This window comes from Cibotium barometz, chromosome 4 (assembly GCF_041138505.1).
Source record: "Cibotium barometz isolate CiBa-2024 chromosome 4, ASM4113850v1, whole genome shotgun sequence".
NCBI lineage: Eukaryota > Viridiplantae > Streptophyta > Polypodiopsida > Cyatheales > Cibotiaceae > Cibotium > Cibotium barometz.
In genome coordinates this window covers 32,505,192-32,517,515 of record NC_141049.1, presented here as the reverse complement: position 1 = coordinate 32,517,515, position 12,324 = coordinate 32,505,192, and positions in this window count along the sequence as shown.

Below are 12,324 nucleotides of genomic sequence, written 5' to 3'. Positions count from 1 at the left end.
CCGTAAATCGAGACTCAAACTTTTGTTTTTACGATAGAAAAAAAAAAATCCCGGACAGAAACTGTTCTATGGATAGGAATCAACGGCTGTGCCTCTTGAATGGGAAAAAAAGCGTTGATCCCAATGATCCAAGTGCAAGTTTCTTCCTTGAACTGACTAAGTATCTTATAGATGTAATCGGATCATCTCGATCAGAAATGATCTTGACTACGTTAGAGTAAAAAGTTATCCTGGTGGAATCGCCCGTGCTTTCCGGTAAAGGAAGTTTTTCCGGGTTCGGTTTTGGAACAACCGACGGATTAGTCTCTTATCCGGATATCCGTGGGCGAGGCCCCGAGTGTGGGACCCCTGTCCCGCGCGAGAAGCGCTACTTCCGCTGCCAGTACCCCGAATCCGTTGCTCGGTGGGAACAGGGATCTTACAGTTGGTATCAGAGCATTTGGTTAATAAAGATCAACTGAGAAGACAAATATGTCAAAAAATTATCAAGAAATACCAAAAGGTTATAATTGTGTGATAATTCATACAATTTGATATTCAAACTGAAATTCATAATTTGGTAATCGGTTCTTCAGATGGAAGTACCGTAATTATATAGAATCCCTGACTTGCTTGAGGCCTAGACATGATAGTATTTACCTTATAATTCCAAGGGCCGTGACTACGCGTATATACCGAGAGTATACTGCAGCTCTTTACTGACAGTATATACGAGTGAATCTAAGACTTGAAATTATAAGCGTTAATGCTATCTAGATGATGATTTTGAATATGATTGATATGATTTTTAATTCTGTTTGAGAATGGATGAATTGATTTGGATGCTGATTGAAAATGCTGATTGGAAAATGTTGATTTCTAAAAATTAGTTGAAATATAATGAAACCTCAATGAGGGGGAATGGGACGAGTCCTTGTGATGATATTCATAACTAGAATGATGATAATGAATTCAGCAAATCACTATGAGATTAGTGGGTTGTGCTGTTAGATTGCTGCTATTAATACTTGACCGGTAGATCAAGTTAAGGGATGTCAAATTGAGAACTTGCTTGACTGAAGTTTCCGTGGAGGAATGTTCCGAAGGAAAATTTTCGGTCTAATGGACCATTATCATGTTAAATGAATTGTTATTTAATGATGAGTTCTATATAAGGGATATTTATCCCAGTGTTCTGTTGGGTTGACCAGAATATAAGGAACCCAGAATAAAATTGGATCTTAAGAAAAAGAGCTGTCCTCTACCTTGCGAGATGAGGACATCTCGCACTTTTTAAGTGGGGTAGAATGTAAGATTCCTCCCCAGCCTTCGAGGTATACAGGAGTAAGAATCTCCCTTTCTGATCTTATAATTATTCCCTCTCTAAAATAAAAGAAAGTTTCTGTTTAAAAAAAGGAAGACCCTTTTCATAGAATACTTCTCAGGAGTCCCACCTATTTTAAGGATTTAGAACAATGAGTTCAGAAGTGAAAAATCGGTGTTTTGGATACCAAGGTTTTAGTTTTCATTCGAGTACGGCCCAAAAGAAGTTCTTTATCTCTTGGGGAGTATAAGAAGTTATCCCCCAGATATTGTGATCCTTATATCTGAATTCAATGAAAGTAGGTGACTTAGCCTACAAGTTTCTTTTATCTCCTCATCTCAAAATTCTTAATGCCTTCTATAGAAAAATGTGTCAAACTCAAATCATGGAAAGATGGTAAAACTTCAGTGGCAAGTTACCGTTGGCTCCTAGGTTACGCTAGCTCCTTCCTCTATATAAGTCGTAACTTTTACTTGTCGCTCACAGTAATCTTACTCCCATCAATCTCCTTTCTTTCTTAATCTCCTTCATGGCTTGGCAACAGGAATTAGTTTTATCCCTGATGATTTCTCACCTTCAAGACGCAAGAGAGTCTGTGAAGAAAGACTTTATAGAACAGTATGAGCGCTCACTTTTTCCTCACCTAGGAACTTCTGTAGCGCAGACCAAATGGCGGACCTATCAAAACATAACTAGGGTAACACCCTGGGGTCAGCAACACTTTCGTAACAATGTCCGCTTGGCCATGGTTATTGAAGCTTTGGGTTTGGGTCCCCGATACTACTGTGTCATGTGATCAAGGCATCTTGGGTTTTCTGAGCGGGTCTTCTTACTGGCATGTTTTCTTCCTCATGAGAAGATATGCCTTTACCCCGTTTTTGGCTTGCCTCTCAGAGGTCCTTTTGTTAGATCACCTCATACCACTGAGATAGGTGTGGCAATAACCAGAAGAATCATTCCCATAGATGAGTTACCCTATACTTGTGCAGCTTGTGAGGACTGCTTTTGTGACCATATGATGGACGGGCTTATGGAAGTGTAAAGAGTTCTTCTATCTTTACTGTATAAGTCCCGTGAATGAATAAAGTTTAAATCTTGTTCTTATTTTGAATCTTGCTCTCTTTAAGACTTTTCTTGGTGGTTAATCGTGATTAAAATTTTCTCTAAGTCTCATATTCGTGCATCTTGCGAAATTATTCCAAGTTGCGAGATGAGGACATCTCGCGTTTTTTAAGTGGGGTAGAATGTAAGATTCCTCCCCCAACCCCCTTTTTGATGTCTAGTATCTTCCCCTATAATCAATTCCTTTTCTAAAATATAAGAGATCTTGTTTGTGACTGTTTTAACCTAGAGAGAGAAAATATTCTAGAGAGAGAATATTCAGATTTTGAATATTTCTGGATAGAAAAATATCTCTTATAATTCAGATGAGTTCCCCTGAAACAGAAATTTAAAAAGAATTTTCCAATGTGCAATTGGAATTAATTGGAAAGAGATATAAAGAACCTTAGCCTAAGGGTCTAGATTTTCATAAATCTTTAGACTATGGTCCAATTAAGGTTCCTATGGGCCAATAGCATCAATCCATGTGTAGGGAGGAGATAAATCCAAATTGTAAAAAGAAAATACCCAAAAATGAGTAAATGCTCACATGAGGTGAAGAGTTGAAAATGTACAAGGTTTATTAGTAAAAAAACTATGAGCAATATTAAAAATATGAGATATTTTGGGTATAATGATTTTATTATGACACATATGTAAGGAAGGGGAGTCCCTTAAAAGCTCACATAAGATGAAGAGTTGAAAATGTACAAGGTTTATTAGTAAAAAACTATGAGCAATATTAAAATGATTCCATTATGACACCTATGTAAGGAAGGGGAGTTCTTTAAAGGAGGTGCATATTTCACATAAGATGAAGAGTTGAAAATGTACAAGGTTTATTAGTAAAAAAAACTATGACACATATGTAAGGAAGAGGAATTCTTTAAAGGAGGTGCATATTTCACATAAGATGAAGAGTTGAAAATGTACAAGGTTTATTAGTAAAAAACTATGAGCAATAAAATTTTGACACATATGTAAGGAAGGGGAATTCTTTAAAGGAGGTGCATATTTCACATGCTTGAATGAGTTTTAAACTCATAAAAATTGAGATATTTCATCTCTCCTCTCTCCTCATTCAAGTCTAGTTCCAAAAAGTTAGCTTAACTGACCTAAAAATGGTCAAAAAGTGACCAAACTGACTTGGAAAATTCTAGAATCAGTTTGTTTGGTTAAGAGCTCAAATTTTCCTATAAATAGAAGCCTCCCCTTGTTGAAAAAGATATAGCATCTTATGCCTTGTTACTCTACTCCACCTAAGCCAAAAAAATATAGTGTCTTATGCTTGTTTCTCTACTCTTATGCTTTGTTTCTCTACTCCACCTAAGCCAAAATATATAGTGTCTTATGCTTGTTACTCTACTCCACCTAAGCCAAAATATAGAGTGTCTCATGCATTGTTGCTCTACTCTACCTAAGCCATGAGCTGTGAATTCTTTAATAATTCACTAGTTTTTGATACTTCTCTCTTTCTTCAATCCCCATTGGTGGCTCCATCAACATACTAAACCAATTGATTGGTTGGGGGCCTCTACCGTGAATAAAGAATCAAGCAAATCATAAGGTAAGTATATTGAATTTTGATCTTTTCTATAATTTCTCAATGATTCTCTCTTCTCAACCCCTCTCAAGCTTGAGAAGCTTAATTGGTATGGTTTTTCTTAAATACTATTGAAGTTAATTGGTGAATAGTAGGGAAGAGTTACATAATTTAATAAATGCTATAGAAGTTAATTTCCATTTATGTTTAAATTCAAATGGTTTTTATGTAATTTCTCTCTCTCTCTCAAGAAATGATCATACTCATGACCCATTCTCAATCCAAATGAAGCTTTTCATAAAGCTTTTCCTTAATCCAAGATTAAGCTATGCTTGAGGCCAAATTAATGGCTTTCTGCTATGCTTTTAGTTTATGCACATTGATGATTCAATCCATTATGGATTGATGACCCAATTAGAGACCATTCTAATTGTTTTCTTAATGATCCAATTAGAGACCATTATGGATTGATGATCCAATTAGAGACCATTCTAATTATTTCTTTAATAATGAGCTTTATCCCTTAGAAAAAAATTGAGATTTATCAGTCATAGTAGCGGAGCTATGGCAAAATTTTTATGGAAATTACGCATAAAATAAATTCATTCAAAGCATAAAAAGAGGAATTCCTACCATATTCTAGGAACTATCATCCTAGATTAATTAAAAGAATTTTATTATGCATGGAGATGTGGTTGTTGCATGTAGATGTAGATGTATGGATGTGAGTGTGAATGTGGAGGTGGATGTATGCATGGGACGTGGATGTATGCATGTAGAAATAGATGTGTAGATGAGGATGTAAATGGAGATGTGGATGGATGCATATAGATGTAGAGGTATAGATGTAGATGTGAATGGAGATGTGGATGTATACATGTAGATGTAGATGTATAGATGTAGATGTGGATGTGGATGGGGATGTATGCATGTAGATGTAGGTGTATAGACGTAGATGTGGATGTAGAGGTGGATGTATGCATGTAGATGTAGATGTATAGATGTAGATGTGAATGGAGATGTGGATGTATACCCGTAGATGTAGATGTAGATGTAGATGTATAGATGTAGATGTGGATGTGGAGGTGGATGGATGCATGTAGATGTAGATGTATAGATGTAGATGTGAATGGAGATGTGGATGGATGCATGTAGATGTAGATGTATAGATGTAGATGGGAATAGAGATATGGATGGATGCATGTAGATGTAGATGTATAGATGTAGATGTGAATGGAGATGTGGATGTATGCATGTAGATGTAGGTGTATAGATGTAGATGTGGATGTAGAGGTGGATGTATGCATGTAGATGTAGATGTATAGATGTGGAGGTGGATGTATGCATATAGATGTAGATGTATGGAGGTGAATGTGAATGTGGATGTGGATGTATACATAGAGATATAGATGTATGCATGTAGATGTGAATGTACGCATATAAATGTGGATGTATGGATGTGAATATACGATATGTGATGTGAATATACGATATGTACGCATATAAATGTGGATGTATGGATGTGAATATACGATATGTGATGTGAGGGAATCTGAAGTGATGAGATGGAAATGATGTGATGGGATGAGTATACATATAAATGGAATATGGAATAAGTAATGTAGATTGATGAGGGATAATGTGGAAAAATGAAAGTTAAAATAGAAATTGTATTGTAAACTGTTTGTAAATGCTGTTTGTAAATGATTGTTTTATGTCAAGAATGCTGGGGGGAGCATTTTGACCGTCTTGTGTTTAAAGTCGTGATGGTAAAGTTGCAACTGCTGACGGGGAGTCAATGAAGGACGTCTCGCGTAGCAAGGTCGGCCGAGGTCTTGACCAGCCTCGGTGCGATTAAAATGGTGAGCTTCCGGTACGGTGGATGAGGGGCCAAGGAAGCGGCCTATGCGTGAAGCGCTAGGTTACCTGCGAAGGATCCTAGAGGGTGCTGACCATACGGTGCTCGGGCTCTGGGTTGCCTAGGATACCCACGCGTGCGTCGAGGAAGATATTGGAACAGAGTTGGAGTTGTTTTCTGAAATCGAGCATGGATCTGGTTGATTGACCTTGCTGGTCTTCAATGGATGAGTCCATGGCTCCTTATATGGATCTGTTGGTTGATCTTGCTGATCTTCAACGAGAGTCCATCTTGTTAAGTGATTATATTGCCAAGTATTATGGGCTAGGAACTATCGAAACGGCTCCTGAGCGTTCTAGTTGCCAATGATGCCATAGATACTCTGATGAAGGAATGATGGGAAATTAAGAATCAATTGGATAAATTGGAAGATGGTGATCAATGATACTATGGTTTTATTAAAGGACTGTTTTAAACTGGTTGAATCTGGTTGAAAAAGGCAATTTCATATTGGGTGTGTGAGTGGTGTGACTAGTTTTATTTTGCATGAACATCCGGCTAGGGGGCCTTGGAACTCTTTTCCTTGGTACCCGGGACAAAACCTAACCAAATTTTTAATTGGATCCCATCACTACAGTGGTTGGGCGGTTGGCTAACCCATGGGATTGGATGGGGTTAGGCTGGACTGATGGATCCGTAAATCGAGACTCAAACTTTTGTTTTTACGATAGAAAAAAAAAAAATCCCGGACAGAAACTGTTCTATGGATAGGAATCAACGGCTGTGCCTCTTGAATGGGAAAAAAAGCGTTGATCCCAATGATCCAAGTGCAAGTTTCTTCCTTGAACTGACTAAGTATCTTATAGATGTAATCGGATCATCTCGATCAGAAATGATCTTGACTACGTTAGAGTAAAAAGTTATCCTGGTGGAATCGCCCGTGCTTTCCGGTAAAGGAAGTTTTTCCGGGTTCGGTTTTGGAACAACCGACGGATTAGTCTCTTATCCGGATATCCGTGGGCGAGGCCCCGAGTGTGGGACCCCTGTCCCGCGCGAGAAGCGCTACTTCCGCTGCCAGTACCCCGAATCCGTTGCTCGGTGGGAACAGGGATCTTACAGGTTGAGGTTGAATGTAACCGGCTGAGGTTGAATGTAACTGTGGTAGAGTTGTATTCTACCTAAACCACATTGTAGAGATAGAATGCTTTGAGGTGTAGCTCTACTATGTGGTGGAGCTAGAATTGGATTTGAGGTCTAGCTCTACCATGTGGTGGAGCTAGAATTGGATTTGAGGTCTAGCTCTACCATGTGGTGGAGCTAGAGTCATAGAGGTAGAAAGCTTTGAGGTCTAGCTCTACCATGTGGTAGAGCAAGAATGCATCGATGTAGCTGTGTTCCATACACATCAACAAAACCAATTATTCCAAGAAGAGACATACTTCACATGACAAGAACCAAGGAGCTAGAATTGCATTTGATCTAGCTCTACCACGTGGTAGAGCTGTACTCCACCTAGACCACTTCGTAGAACTGAATGCTTTGAGGTCCAGCTCTATCATATGTTGGTTCTAGAATTGCATTTGAGGTCTAGCTCTACCATGTGGTAGAACTGTATTCTATCTAGACTACATCGTAGAGCTAGAATGCTTTGAGGTCCAGCTCTACCATGTGGTGGAGCTAGAATGCATTCTTCTAGCTCTATCATGTGGTAGAGCTAGACTTTGATGAATGTAACCGGCTGAGGATGAATGTAACTGTGGTAGAGCTGTATTCTACCTAAACCACATTGTAGAGATAAAATGCTTTGAGGTCTATCTCTACCATGTGGTGGAAAAAAGTCATAGAGGTAGAAAGCTTTGAGGTCTAGCTCTACCATGTGGTAGAGCAAGAATGCATCGATCTAGCTATGTTCCATACACATCAACAAAACCAATTACTCAAAGAAGAGACCTACTTCACATGTGGTAGAGCAAGAATGCATCGATCTAGCTGTGTTCCATACACATCAACAAAACCAATAACTCAAAGAAGAGACCTACTTCACATGACACTAACCAAGGAGCTAGAATTGCATTTGATCTAGGTCTACCATGTGGTAGAGCTCTATTCTACCTAGACCACATCGTAGAGCTAAAATGCTTTAAGGTCCACCTCTACCCTGTGGTGGAGCTAGAATTGCATTCTTCTAGCTCTACCATGTGGTAGAGCTAGACTTCAAGGAATGTAACCGGTTGAGGTTGAATGTAACGGACTGAGGTTGAATGTAACCGGCTGAGGTTGAATGTAACTATGGTAGAGCTGTATTCTACCTAGACCACATTGTAGAGATAGAATGCTTTGAGGTCTAGCTCTACCATGTGGTGGAGCTAGAATTGCTTGTAATCGGCTGAGGTTGAATGTAACTATGGTAGAGTTGTATTCTACCTAAACCATATTGTAGAGATAGAATGTTTTGAGGTCTAGCTCTACCATGTGGTGGAGCAAGAGTCGTAGAGGTAGAAAGCTTTGAGATCTAGCTCTACCATGTGGTAGAGCAAGAATGCATCGATCTAGCTGTGTTCCATACACATCAACCAAACCAATTACTCAAAGCAGAGACCTACTTCACATGACAATAACCAAGGAGCTAGAATTGCATTTGATCTAGGTCTACCACGTGGTAGAGCTATATTTTACCTAGACCACATCATAGAGCTAGAATGCTTTGAGGTCCAGCTCTACCCTATGGTGGAGCTAGAACTGCATTCTTCTAGCTCTACCATGTGGTAGATCTAGACTTCAACGAATGTAACCGGCTGAGGTTGTGAATGTAACCGGTTGAGGTTGAATGTAACCGACTGAGGTTGAATGTAACTGTGGTAGAGCTGCATTCTACCTAAACCACATTGTAGAGATAGAATGCTTTGAGGCCTAGCTCTACTATGTGGTGGAGCTAGAATTGGATTTGAGGTCTAGCTCTACCATGTGGTGGAGCTAGAATCGTAGAGGTAGAAAGCTTTGAGGTCTAGCTTTACCATGTGGTAGAGCAAGAATGCATCGATGTAGCTGTGTTCCAAGAAGAGACCTACTTCACATGACAAGATCCAAGGAGCTAGAATTGCATTTGATCTAGCTCTACCATGAGGTAGAGCTCTATTCAACCTAGGCCACATCGTAGAGCTAGAGTGCTTTGAGGTCTTGCTCTACCATGTGGTGGATCTAGAATTGCATTTGAGGTCTAGCTCTACTATGTGCTAGAGCAAGAATGCATTGATCTAGCTATGTACCATGCAAATCAACAAAACCAATTACTCCAAGAAGAGACCATGATGAGAACCAAGGAGCTAGAATTACATTTGATCTAGCTCTTGATCTAGCTCTACCACGCGGTAGAGCTGTATTCAACCTAGTCCAAATTTTAGAGCAAGAATGCTTTAAGGTCTAGCTATACCATGTGGTGGAGCTAGAATTAATTTGAGATCTAGCTCTATCATGTGGTGAAGCTAGAATGCATCGATCTATTTGTGTATCATGCGGATCAACAAAATCAATTACTCCAAGAAGAGATCTACTTCACATGACAAGAACCAAGGAGCTAGAATTGCATTTGACAAGAACCAAGAAGAATGCTTTGAGGTCTACCTCTACCATGTGGTAGAGCAAGAATGCATCAATCTAGATGTGTTCCATACACATCAACAAAACCAATTACTCCAACAAGAGACATACTTCACATGACAAGAACCAAGAAGCTAGAATTGCATTTGATCTAGCTCTACCACGTGGTAGAGCTGTATTCTACCTAGACCACTTCGTAGAACTGAATGCTTTGAGATCCAGCTCTATCATGTGGTGGTTCTAGAATTGCATTTGAGGTCTAGCTCTACCATGTGGTAGAACTGTATTCTATCTAGACTACATTGTAGAGCTAGAATGCTTTGAGGTCCAGCTCTACCATGTGGTGAAGCTAGAATGCATTCTTCTAGCTCTACCATGTGGTAGAGCTAGACTTCAATGAATGTAACCGGCTGAGGTTGAATGTAACTGTGGTAGAGCTAGACCTCAAAGCTTTCTACCTCTATGATTCTAGCTTCACTACATGGTAGAGCTAGACCTCAAATGCAGTTCTAGCTCCACCACATGGTAAATCTACACCTCAAAGAATTATATCTCAATTACTCCATCTTGGAGCTCTCAATACATTTATTAGTCTTGTTGTACCACATGGTAGAGCTAGATAAATGCATTCTAGCTGGACTTCAAAGTATTCTAGTGCTGGTTTTTCAATATTATCTCTACCAGGTGGCAGAGCAAGATTAAAAAATGTATTGACCAAAATGCTTTGAAATCTAGCTCTACCATGTGGCGGAGCTAGAATGCATTCTTCTAGCTCTACCATCATGTGGTAGAGCTAGACTTCAATGAATGTAACCGGCTGAGGTTGAATGTGATATTCGTAGAGCTGTATTCTACCTAAACCACATTGTAGAGATAGAATGCTTTGAGGTCTAGCTCTACCATGTGGTGGAGCTAGAATTGCAATTGAGGTCTAGCTCTACCATTTGGTGGAGCTAGTTGAGGTTGAATGTAACCTGAATGTAACTGTGGTAGAGCTGTATTCTACCTAAACCACATTGTAGAGATAGAATGCTTTGAGGTCTAGCTCTACTATGTGGTGGAGCTAGAATTGGATTTGAGGTCTAGCTCTACCATGTGGTGGAGCTAGAGTCGTAGAGGTAGAAAGCTTTGAGGTCTAGCTCTACCATGTGGTAGAGCAAGAATGCATCGATGTAGCTGTGTTCCATACACATCAACAAAACCAATTACTCCAAGAAGAGACATACTTCACATGACAAGAACCAAGGAGCTAGAATTGCATTTGATCTAGCTCTACCACGTGGTAGAGCTGTATTCTACCTAGACCACTTCGTAGAACTGAATGCTTTGAGGTCCAGCTCTATCATGTGGTGGTTCTAGAATTGCATTTGAGGTCTGGCTCTACCATGTGGTAGAACTGTATTCTATCTAGACTACATCGTAGAGCTAGAATGCTTTGAGGTCCAGCTCTACCATGTGGTGGAGCTAGAATGCATTCTTCTAGCTCTATCATGTGGTAGAGCTAGACCTTAATGAATGTAACCGGCTGAGGTTCACTTGAATGTAACTGTGGTAGAGCTGTATTCTACCTAAACCACATTGTAGAGATAAAATGCTTCGAGGTCTATCTCTACCATGTGGTGGAAAAAAGTCATAGAGGTAGAAAGCTTTGAGGTCTAGCTCTACCATGTGGTAGAGCAAGAATGCATCGATCTAGCTGTGTTCCATACACATCAACAAAACCAATTACTCAAAGAAGAGACCTACTTCACATGTGGTAGAGCAAGAATGCATCCATGTAGCTGTGTTCCATACAGATCAACAAAACCAATAACTCAAAGAAGAGACCTACTTCACATGACAATAACCAAGGAGCTAGAATTGCATTTGATCTAGGTCTACCATGTGGTAGAGCTCTATTCTACCTAGACCACATCGTAGAGCTAGAATGCTTTAAGGTCCAACTCTACCCTGTGGTTGGTGGAGCTAGAATTGCATTCTTCTAGCTCTACCATGTGGTAGAGCTAGACTTCAAGGAATGTAACCGGTTGAGGTTGAATGTAACCGGCGGAGGTGGAATGTAACTGTGGTAGAGGTGTATTCTACCTAGACCACATTGTAGAGATAGAATGCTTTGAGGTCTAGCTCTACCATGTGGTGGAGCTTGAATTGCTTCTGAATGTAACTGTGGTAGAGTTGTATTCTACCTAAACCACATTGTAGAGATAGAATGTTTTGAGGTCTAGCTCTACCATGTGGTGGAGCATGAGTCGTAGAGGTAGAAATCTTTGAGGTCTAGCTCTACCATGTGGTAGAGCAAGAATGCATCGATCTAGCTGTGTTCCATACACATCAACCAAACCAATTACTCAAAGAAGAGACCAACTTCACATGACAATAACCAAGGAGCTAGAATTGCATTTGATCTAGGTCTACCACGTGGTAGAGCTGTATTTTACCTAGACCACATCATAGAGCTAGAATGCTTTGAGGTCCAGCTCTACCCTGTGGGTGGAGCTAAAATTGCATTCTTCTAGCTCTACCATGTGGTAGATCTAGACTTCAACGAATGTAACCGGCTGAGGTTGATGAATGCAACCGGTTGAGGTTGAATGTAACCGGCTGAGGTTGAATGTAACTGTGGTAGAGCTGTATTCTACCTAAACCACATTGTAGAGATAGAATGCTTTGAGGTCTAGCTCTACTATGTGGTGGAGCTAGAATTGGATTTGAGGTCTAGCTCTACCATGTGGTGGAGCTAGAATCGTAGAGGTAGAAAGCTTTGAGGTCTAGCTCTACCATGTGGTAGAGCAAGAGTGCATCGATGTAGTTGTGTTCCATACACATCAACAAAACTAATTACTCCAAGAAGAGACCTACTTCACATGACAAGATCCAAGGAGCTAGAATTGCATTTGATCTAGCTCTACCACGAGGTAGAGC